We start from the raw sequence: 9,654 nt of genomic DNA, 5'->3' as shown, positions 1-9,654 counted from the left end.
CACTCATGAATATTTATGACTGTTTACTTTTGTCTAACTTGCTACTAGTTTGTCTTCCACTGTTATTATCTCGTTGCTCATAGATACCAGTGATGAAGTAATTGGTCGAAAATCACGCGGCCGCTTCTTACATCAATTCATGAAGAAAATTGGTTCCAATATTAGGTACCTAAGTTCAGTATTAACAAAAAAAAAAAACTAGCCTCTTGCAACCATGCGTAGCACACTTTAATACTTACACTTGAAATAAAAATATGACAGGATAAAGACGATTGCCTTTGTCTTTGAATTTCATATGTGAATAACAATATAGGGCTTTTCAGATAGAGGAGGGGAGGGGCAGGTTTTATTAAACAAGATCGTACACCTGATATGTTTTAACTATAGGCAACTTGTACTTGCAGGCTTAACTCAGTCTTCTGAGGTCAAACGACAAATACCATTAAGATGTTCAAGAGAATAACGTATCAGCATTATTACATACTACAGACACAAAGATACCACTAGGCTCTCAAGTTTCAAAATTATATTGTGTGTGAAAGCAGTTAGTAGATTTAATTCTTTGTCACATGGTAGCTACACCCTGAGAGAAATTCAGAGGGGGTCCACGAGAAAATTCTTTCGTCATAAATAAAAGTTGTACTACTTAGAATTATTATAAAACGAAGATATCAATTGGAAGATGGTTAAAAATAAATAAATTTAAGAAAAAAGTTAAGACATGGATAACTGATATTTACCCTCGTTTACGCTCTTGGTTCAATTTAGCTGTATTTATATGCTTTGGACATTTGAGATAGAAATGAATAAATCGAGAACCGTTACCTACTAACAAACACAATAGGTAAAACCTAAAAATGCGAGCCCTAGGAGTTATAATTTTTGCCAAATTAACTTCCTGCCATTCTGTCCTGCCATTTCGTCCGCTGCCATTTTGTCCTCCTGCCTTTATTTCCTGCCATTATGTCCCCTGCCATTTTGTCCTCCTGCCATTCTGTCCTAAATTCAATGAACTGTTTTCAAAGGCATCAATTATCTCAGATACAACTTTTTCAACAGCTTTGATTGTGGACATACCTTTCCGAAATCCATATTGTGCACAGTTAATGAGTTTGTTATTTTCAAAGTACAGAGTTAGTTGTTCTTTCATGCAATGTTCAATAATTTTTGATACAATTGGTACGAGAGATATTGGTCTATAGTTGCTGGGACAGTTTTTGTCCCCTTTTTTATGTATGGGAATAGTAACCGCAATCTTAAGACAATCTGGGAACACTCCTTCTACTAGTATCCAATTAATTGTGTAAGGGGTTCCACTATTACGTCTATAATGTTTTTAATTGTACTATTAGTAAACCCATAATAATCCTCGCTACCAGATGTCTTAAACTTACGAACCACTGACAAAATTGTTTCAGGTGTTACGTTTGTCCATTTAAATGTCAAGTTACTAGTATGATTTCTACATGAACTTAGAATACTTTTAAAGTCTATAACACCGTTTTCTGTGGACTTAGAGATATTGCTTGTATTACCATTTACATACTTAGCACTACTTACAAAGAATTCATTAAAAGTGTCAGGGGATATTGATATTAAATCATTTTCTTTTCGTACCCCTATTTCCCTGTTTATAATTGTCCACCCTGCTTTACATTTTTTGTATGGTTTACAATAAAATTGTCGTTTGCCTTAATTTTTGCCGCACTTATTTCCTTTCTGTAGTGTCTTTTAGCTCTGATGTATTTTTCTTTTGCCACAGGACAGCCCGATTTAGCCCTATTGTACAGCGGGGGACACTTCTAAATGGTACACCTTAGCCGTAAATCTCCATATGGCTGTACCATTTAGAAGTGTCCCCCGCTGTACCAAGCAATGACAACCTTACGAAGCTCTGCTAGTTGCGGAGTATACCAGTTACTAACATTTTGCTGTAATTTGTTTGTAGATAAGTTATAGCGTTTAAATTTTCTTGGACAACATTCGTTTAGGCATCGTGTTAAATTATACATAAAAAATTCACACGCTTCTACTACATTTTTACATCTGAAGAATATTTGCTGCCAGTCAATTTCTTTTAATTTATGTCTTAAACTACAGATATTATCTAAACTAAGTACTCGAAAACTCTTGGTCACCACCCTAGTATTATTGTGTTTGACAAAGGGGTATAACACATATAGGCCATCGTGATCTGACAATGAGCACTGTACTACACCACACGATAAATCATTTCTATATACATAGGCCATATATATATATACACAGAGAGAGAGAGGGAGCGAGAAATCATTCCATTATACCAGAACTCATGCCCCCGTTTTTACATTTGCTCAATGACTCTTGAAGCCAGAAACATTTGTGGGAGAGAATATTTCCCAAACAGTTGATTACAGTGTTTATTGCTTAGTTATGTTACATTAGGCGATCTTTTTAAATTCTTCAAATTATTATTAGAATTGGTGCTGTTGTAGTTTATGGATCCATAGATTTATAGGATCTACAGGAAAATATACAAATGTTATTTCCGTGCTATCTCGCTTTATGGAGCATATTTACCGGTATATTCATAAAATATTAACTTCTCTTAGCAGCAAATGTAGTGGTATGCCTTAGAAAATGTCTCTTAAGGAAAAAAAGTGACATTGTTTTACAATACGAATCCATAGATTTATAAAATTTACAGAAGAAATTTTTAATCAAGTTTTAATAGAGTAGTGTAGAAGTAATGAAAATATGCTGTGCACTTACCTCTGAGATGCGTATTTACATGGAAATATTGACATTAAAGTCGGCATTTATTCCGAAACGTTATCTTCCGTAAACTGCCACAAAATTTTGGCAGATCTGTAATTATACCCATTTTGTGTCGAGAACAGAACCCACCCAACCCCTGCTGGGCTTCTATCTTGTTCCTACTCTTACTCCTACTACTACTTACTCCTATTTCTACTACACACTCCTACTCTTACTACTACTACTATTCCTATTCCTCCTAACTGCTACTATACATACTCCTACTACTCTTACTACTACTACTACTACTTATTTCTACTCCTAGGGGCGCGGTGGCTCAGTGGTAGAGTATTCACCTTCGGTGCTTGGGGTCCCTGCTTCGATCCCAGCTCGCGCCGTGTGAAGTTTGTGGCGGACAAGCCATGCTCGTGGGTTTTCTCGGGGTTCTCCCGTTTCTTCCCACTTTCTTCATTCTACCATTTCATTCATTTGTCAAAATCACCGTCTTCTTTAACCTAACCGACCTAACCGTGGGTCCTAAAACTCAAAGATTTCATTTCATTTTCTCCTCCACCTAGTACTATTATTGCTACTACTACTACACCTACTCCTACTACTACTACATCTACTACTACTTATACTATGGATCCGTATAGTAAAACTACACGTTGTTTGCTGTTTTGCAGAACACCTGTTAAATTTAACTGCACCGGAGAATGCAAGAGCACACCTCAAAAATGATTGCTGAAGGTGGGGCGCGGTAATTTTGGCACCGGAAATTTTGGCACCAGTAGTTTTGACACGGTAATTTTGGCACCAAGAAACGAAGCAAGCGGAAAATTTGGCACCATTTATAATTGAAGTACAGAAAATGTGAGAAAATACTTTGAATGTAATAGATATTTAAATTTACATGTTATTAACTAGGACTGTTCCAGCGCGATAAATCAAACCAGTGACGATTGTACAGTCAGCGACAAAATTTCTTTCTCTTCTGTAAAATTTATTTGCCTATAACTTTGGAATTGATGGACTGATTTGAAATGTTTTCTGTAATTTATGGAAAACTGAATCTTCTTTGAGTTGCTGAAGACTGCACTATGTTCACTGCACTGGGTTTGTATTTTACTTTCAAATGCAAACAGTAACAGCTGATTCGAACCATGGAAATTGAAGTACAGAGAAAAAAATAGAAAATACTCTGGATATAATAGATATTTACGTTTACATGTTAATGACTAGAACTGTATCAGCACGAATAATGAAACCAGCGACGAATGTACAAACACCAGTAAAAGGTAATATTGGTAGCTTCATTAGGTATTCAAAGCAAGTCAAAATGGAAATTATTGAACTCTTAACTAAGAAAACTTAAATACACACTTACGCAAGAAAAATTAACAAATTAATAAATTAGTTTCAATAACACATAATTTGCAATAATATATGATTCACAATAATCCCAATTCTAAAACATTGCACCTTTTCTTTACATCTTTAACTTTTGTTGTGCACAACATTAAATGAAACAGCATGCAAAAATTCTTGCATGCTCTTTGTACCAGCATTGTAGACCAAGCACAAATTTTGAAGTCTTTTCTGCAAATGCTCATAGATCCGCTTCGTCGTAAATTGGTACATTAACATCTATTATATCCAGAGTATTTTCTAATTTTCTTTCTCTGTACTTCAATTTCCATGGTTTCAATTAGGTTTTACTGTTTGCACTTGAAAGTAAAATACAAACCCATTAGAGAGGAATTTTAACTTACTTTGAATATATAATGAAACTGCCAATAGTATCTTTACCGGTGTCTGGACTGTCAGTAACAAACGTTCTTTTCCTATGTTAAAATCTCTTCCGCGAATATTTCTCGAATGGACGGACAGATTTGAGTGCAATATTCAGCAACTTAAAGCAGATATAGTTTTCGGTAAATTTCAGAAAACTACTCAAATCAGTCCATCCATTCCAAAGTTATAAGCAAAATAAATTTTACAGAAGAGAAAGAAATTTTGTCACTGACTGTACATTCGTCACTGGTTTGATTCGTCGCGCTGGAGCAGTTCTAGTTAATAACATGTAAATTTAAATATCTATTACATTCAGAGTATTTTCTCACATTTTCTGTACTTCTATTATAAATGGTGCCAAAATTTCCGTTTGCTTCGTTTCTTGGTGCCAAAATTTCCGCCTTTCGCTGAAGGTACAGAAAATTAAACCAGAGAGAAATGAATATATATATATTTTTTTATGAATGTGTATGTGGATCCGTATAGTGATGGGCAGTGGGAATATTCCCGGTGAGAAGGAAAATAAAAATTAGGAATATTCCCGTGTTTTTCCCTGACATATCAATTCCCGGGAAGAAATGTATTTCAATTTCTTTACTTTATCTTCCAAATTATAAGAACCATGTGACTAATTACTTTATTTTCATTTATTATTATTTATTTATTTTATTTATTTATTTATTTAAAGAAGAAAATTAATATATTGGATGTATCCAATATATTAAAGAATATACATAAAAAATACATAAGCATATTAAATTATAAAATAACAATATACAAAATATTAATGAAATAAAATAAAAGAATAAGAAAAATAACTGCTACAGAAATTAACAAATAAATTTTCTACTTATAAGTGCTATTACTTCTCTAAAGGAAATCGGACTTCCTGATTCCCTTTATTGGTAGAGTTTAACGTACCCGGTATTCAGAGATGACAGGACTTCGGACTTCCAGAAGTCATGTCTATCTCACAGTGTCGGGTAACTTAATTCAATGCACTTATTTCAATATTGCGAATTTTTTTTGTATTTTTTATGCAAAGAATAAAAAAGAAAATGACTCACATAAGCAAATGCTTGTGTGTAAGCCTGATTCTCGTGTTTTATTTATTTTCTTATCGTAACATATGAGGTTTATTCTTACTTTTAACTAACAATAGTTTTTTTTAAACACTTTTTAATTCTTTTAACCATTGTAAAATTAACCTTTTATATGTTTTGAAATTACTTTCTTCTTTGATTCGGAGTGGGAGTTCATTATAGATCTTCGATGATCTGTAATATGTTTGGTGTTGAGTTATAGATTTAGTCGTTGCTCTAATTTCTAAATTTTTGTTTGCCACATTTCTGGTTATATACGCATGTTTTACTACTTCCCAATTGTTTCTGTTCTTTTTAACATATATTAATACCTTCTGCAAATATAATTTTGAAACTGGTAGTACTGAGAATTGGTCATAGATTCTATCTAGTCTACTCTCAAGTCCCTTTTTTAAACATATTTTTACAATATTATTTTGCTGAACAATCAGAGGTTTTAAATGAGTAGGGTAAGCAGCTCCCCAAATTAATATACCATATGTAAGTATACTATTTACAAGAGCATAATATACAGTTCGTAATATTTTTATGCTTACAATGTTTCGTAATTGAACAAATTTATATAATAATTTTCTTAGTATCGTGGCGATATGTGTAATATGAGAAGACCATTTTAGATGCTTGTCAATAAATATACCTAAGTATTTTACTTTATTTTCACTAATAAGAGGACTACAGTTACATTTTTCAATATTTTGACAATGATGCAATTTAAGTGACATGTTTTCTGGCTGTCCTGTTAAAGTTGGTGAAAACGTTATATACCTGTTTTTTTCAGCATTTAATACTAACTGATTATTATCAAGCCATTGTTTTACTTTCTTCATTTCTGCTTCAGTTTTTTTAAATACATCTGTCCATGTTTTACCAGTAAATATAAGTGAGCTGTCATCAGCAAATGATTGTATATGCCCGTCCATTTTTAAATTACACAAATCATTTATATAAATTAAAAATAATATTGGGCATAATACAGTTCCTTGAGGGACTCCTTGTTATACATATAAATAATTGCTTTGAAAATTACCTATTTGGACGGCCTGTTTTCTGTCTTTCAAATAACTGTTAAACCAAGATAGCGATATACCCCTTATTCCACATCTTTCTAGTTTATTTAAGAGAATTTTGTGTGATATTGTGTCGAATGTCGAATTTACTTCTATGTTTTAAATAATTTCGAGGTTTAACAAATTAAAATTAGTTGACTACTTTATATAAGTTCCATTTCCATTTGCACTAAAAATTAGCAAAGTACTAATTTATAAATGATGAAAAGGAACCAGTTTGTAAAGTAATTTAGAAATTATGTAGAAATAGAGATGAAGTACTATCAATACCCCCCGAACCACCGTTAGTAGTAGACGTCGATCTGTCTCCTGGCTCTGACTAAAATTTCTGAAAAGGTGCTCAGACTTCTCTTACATGTAAATTAACGCATGAAATTTCGAGAAATAGGTACGAAGAAAGGTCGTGTGTTCCAATGTTACGTGCTAAATTATAAAACTAGGTCAGTGTCTTGCAAATATTGTGAACATAAATATGTATGCGCAAATGTGTCTTCTGAGACATGGTGAGATATATATGTCTTCTGACAGTTACCCAACCTAATTTGTTTATAACATATAAAAATTTAATATGTTCATAATATCAATAGTAGAGTCAAGTTTAGAAAATTCACATACATATAAATTTAAACTGTTTAGCGGTGTAAAAGTGTGTGGACTTACTATACCATTTTTCCAAATATTTACTTGCATAGAACATATTGTAAGTAAAAATACATTTATCGTATTCTCTAAATATAATAAAATATTAATAAAATAACATAATCCCGTTCAGAATATACATTTTGAAGAATCCGGACATAACAGTAATAATATACGGTGATAAGAAACGAATTTATTATTGAAATCATAATATAGTAATAGAATTCAATTTTCTTTGTGTTTGTACATAAATTCCCGGAATATTTCCATTTTGGGGAATTTTCCCTGGGAATATTCCCGAAAAATATATTCCCGCGAATTTACCCATTTCTAGATCCGTATAGTAAAACTGCACGCAAATTGACTTTGGAAAAACTTAGTATAATGAAAGGTGTGCATATATGGCATAAAATCAGCAGTACAAGACACAAATTAGCAAACCAACTTGTGCTAGGTGGCCACTACAATTCTAACCGAATCAGGGCAGGAACACAAGATCGGGCTTCGACCTCCAGCGCTGGAGTGCTTCTGTAGCGAGCATATGCATCAGTGACAATGAGTATTTGCATAGACAGGGATATATGGCATGAAATCATATGCCTTGCGTATGACAGCTTTACGACTCTTCTGTGATAACTTTGTTCACTTTCTATACTTAACACCTCACTTGATCTTACTAGAGAACACTTTGCATTTTGTATATTTACCTTATTACACATGTGAGAGATTCCTTGAAATCCTAACGTTTTGTGCTCTCCAATGTCCGGTTATTCAAACTTCTGCTTCAATTTTCTCCGATCTCTGCCTCATCATAATTTCCTTACAGTTTACGGACAATATCATTGTTGTCAGTACATTACTTGAGACCATTCATTGTAACTATTCCAGCAGTTTTGGACACCTTTTAGATCATTAGGTGTCACGATTTACAACACAACACTTAGAAATCAGAATTTGTATTTCTATAGAAATACGTAGCTACGGTGAATTTTTCAAAAATGTGCCCCATAAAATTGTATAGCACCGTTATTTCAAAAGAGGAATGTATACAAGTAATCAAAATATGTGGGATTTTATACACTTTCTTAATAATCCTGTACTTCTTCAGCAGAGAGTTGATTGTAGCATAAAAATTTGATCTCACATTTCATCTATACTTTTTGTTATAAAAACATTCGAGTTCTCTGTCTATATTTTTTTAGTATATACTTGAGAGTATTTCTTTTTTTAATCCAATACTTCTCGTCGTTTCAAATCAATAGCGGTTGAATACTACACAGGCATATTGTCTCGTAGTATTGGACCTTTCTTAACATCAATAATACCGTATATTATCTGGTGCGCGTCTGCCTCTCACATCTAAAATAACGTAGAAAAACGTAATGGAAAATTTAATGCTTTTAAGAACACGGGCATATCCTCGGAAATAGGGACAAAAATTCATGAAAAAAATATCGTTATAATTTTTAGTCAAGTTGTTATTTTGATAAAAATATAGTTGTTTGTAGCTGGCATCATTGATTTTTTTTTCAGGGAATCTTTATTTTGTTATTTTTCCGTGGGTTAAATTTCATCTACTAAGTTTTAATGTTGATTATACTATATAAGCTCTATTTATTATTACATAGGTCTTATTTTTTCTATGTTGGTATCCCAAGTAAAATTGTACATAACTGATATTAATATGAAGCCTTGTCTTAAAGTAAAGTTCAATGTTCAACCTAATTAAACTGTGCTTATTTCAAGTTATTATAAATGTATGTTGCTTATACTTAATAATAAAAGGTCGTTCACAAATGTAACGTGAGTTGCCCGACTCTGTGCACATTCCATTAAAATAAGTAGTCATAAAATCTAAATAAAAATTTAATATTTTTGCCATAATTAAATTATATGTTTTCCTTTCTTGCATAGTAATTTGATGCACGTAGCTATCCCAAGGCAAAAGAAAATGTACTGAAAAATCACAGCCTCTGAATGTAGGGAAAAAATTTGTAACGTGAGTTCCCATACTATTTTATTTTTTCCTAGGCTTGCTGTATCATATAAAATGACGATAGTTGGTAGTTTTCTGTATAAATATGACAATTTTACTTTTTTTTTTTTTTTAACAAAAGCAGAGCTTTTAAGTTTACTTGTGGTTAGTATTCTTCAAAACATCCGCCATTACGTAACGTGAGTTACAATGGACATACCCACGTTATGCTATAAAGATGCCACAATGAAGTGAATTGCTATTCTATGACAATGGTCCAGTGCAACTAAGTTGCTTTTTCTTGTTATATGCAACAGTAGATTTTAAAAATGAACGGAAG

At 32.6% G+C, this 9,654-nt stretch overlaps 1 protein-coding gene across 7 annotated transcripts in view; it reads left to right on the top strand.

Annotated features, from left to right (window-relative positions):
• Positions 1–2,270: 2,270 nt before the first annotated feature.
• Positions 2,271–9,654, top strand: part of LOC145663078 (uncharacterized) — a 29,346-nt gene continuing 21,962 nt past the window's right edge. The window contains exon 1 of one of the 7 annotated variants that reach the window (XM_081729296.1): positions 2,271–2,424. The gene's annotated coding sequence lies outside the window, so the exon portion shown is untranslated. Of the gene's footprint in view, positions 2,562–6,017; positions 6,114–6,993; positions 7,141–9,264; positions 9,339–9,654 lie in introns of those variants that run through there. The other 6 variants (XM_081729295.1, XM_081729301.1, XM_081729299.1 and 3 more) reach the window with 6 other exon arrangements.

The sequence above is a fragment of the Thermobia domestica genome, chromosome 10 (assembly GCF_964235325.1).
Source record: "Thermobia domestica chromosome 10, izTheDome1.hap1.1, whole genome shotgun sequence".
Lineage (NCBI taxonomy): Eukaryota > Metazoa > Arthropoda > Insecta > Zygentoma > Lepismatidae > Thermobia > Thermobia domestica.
The sequence above is the reverse complement of the archived record's forward strand: the minus strand, read 5'-3'. Positions and strand labels throughout refer to the sequence as shown.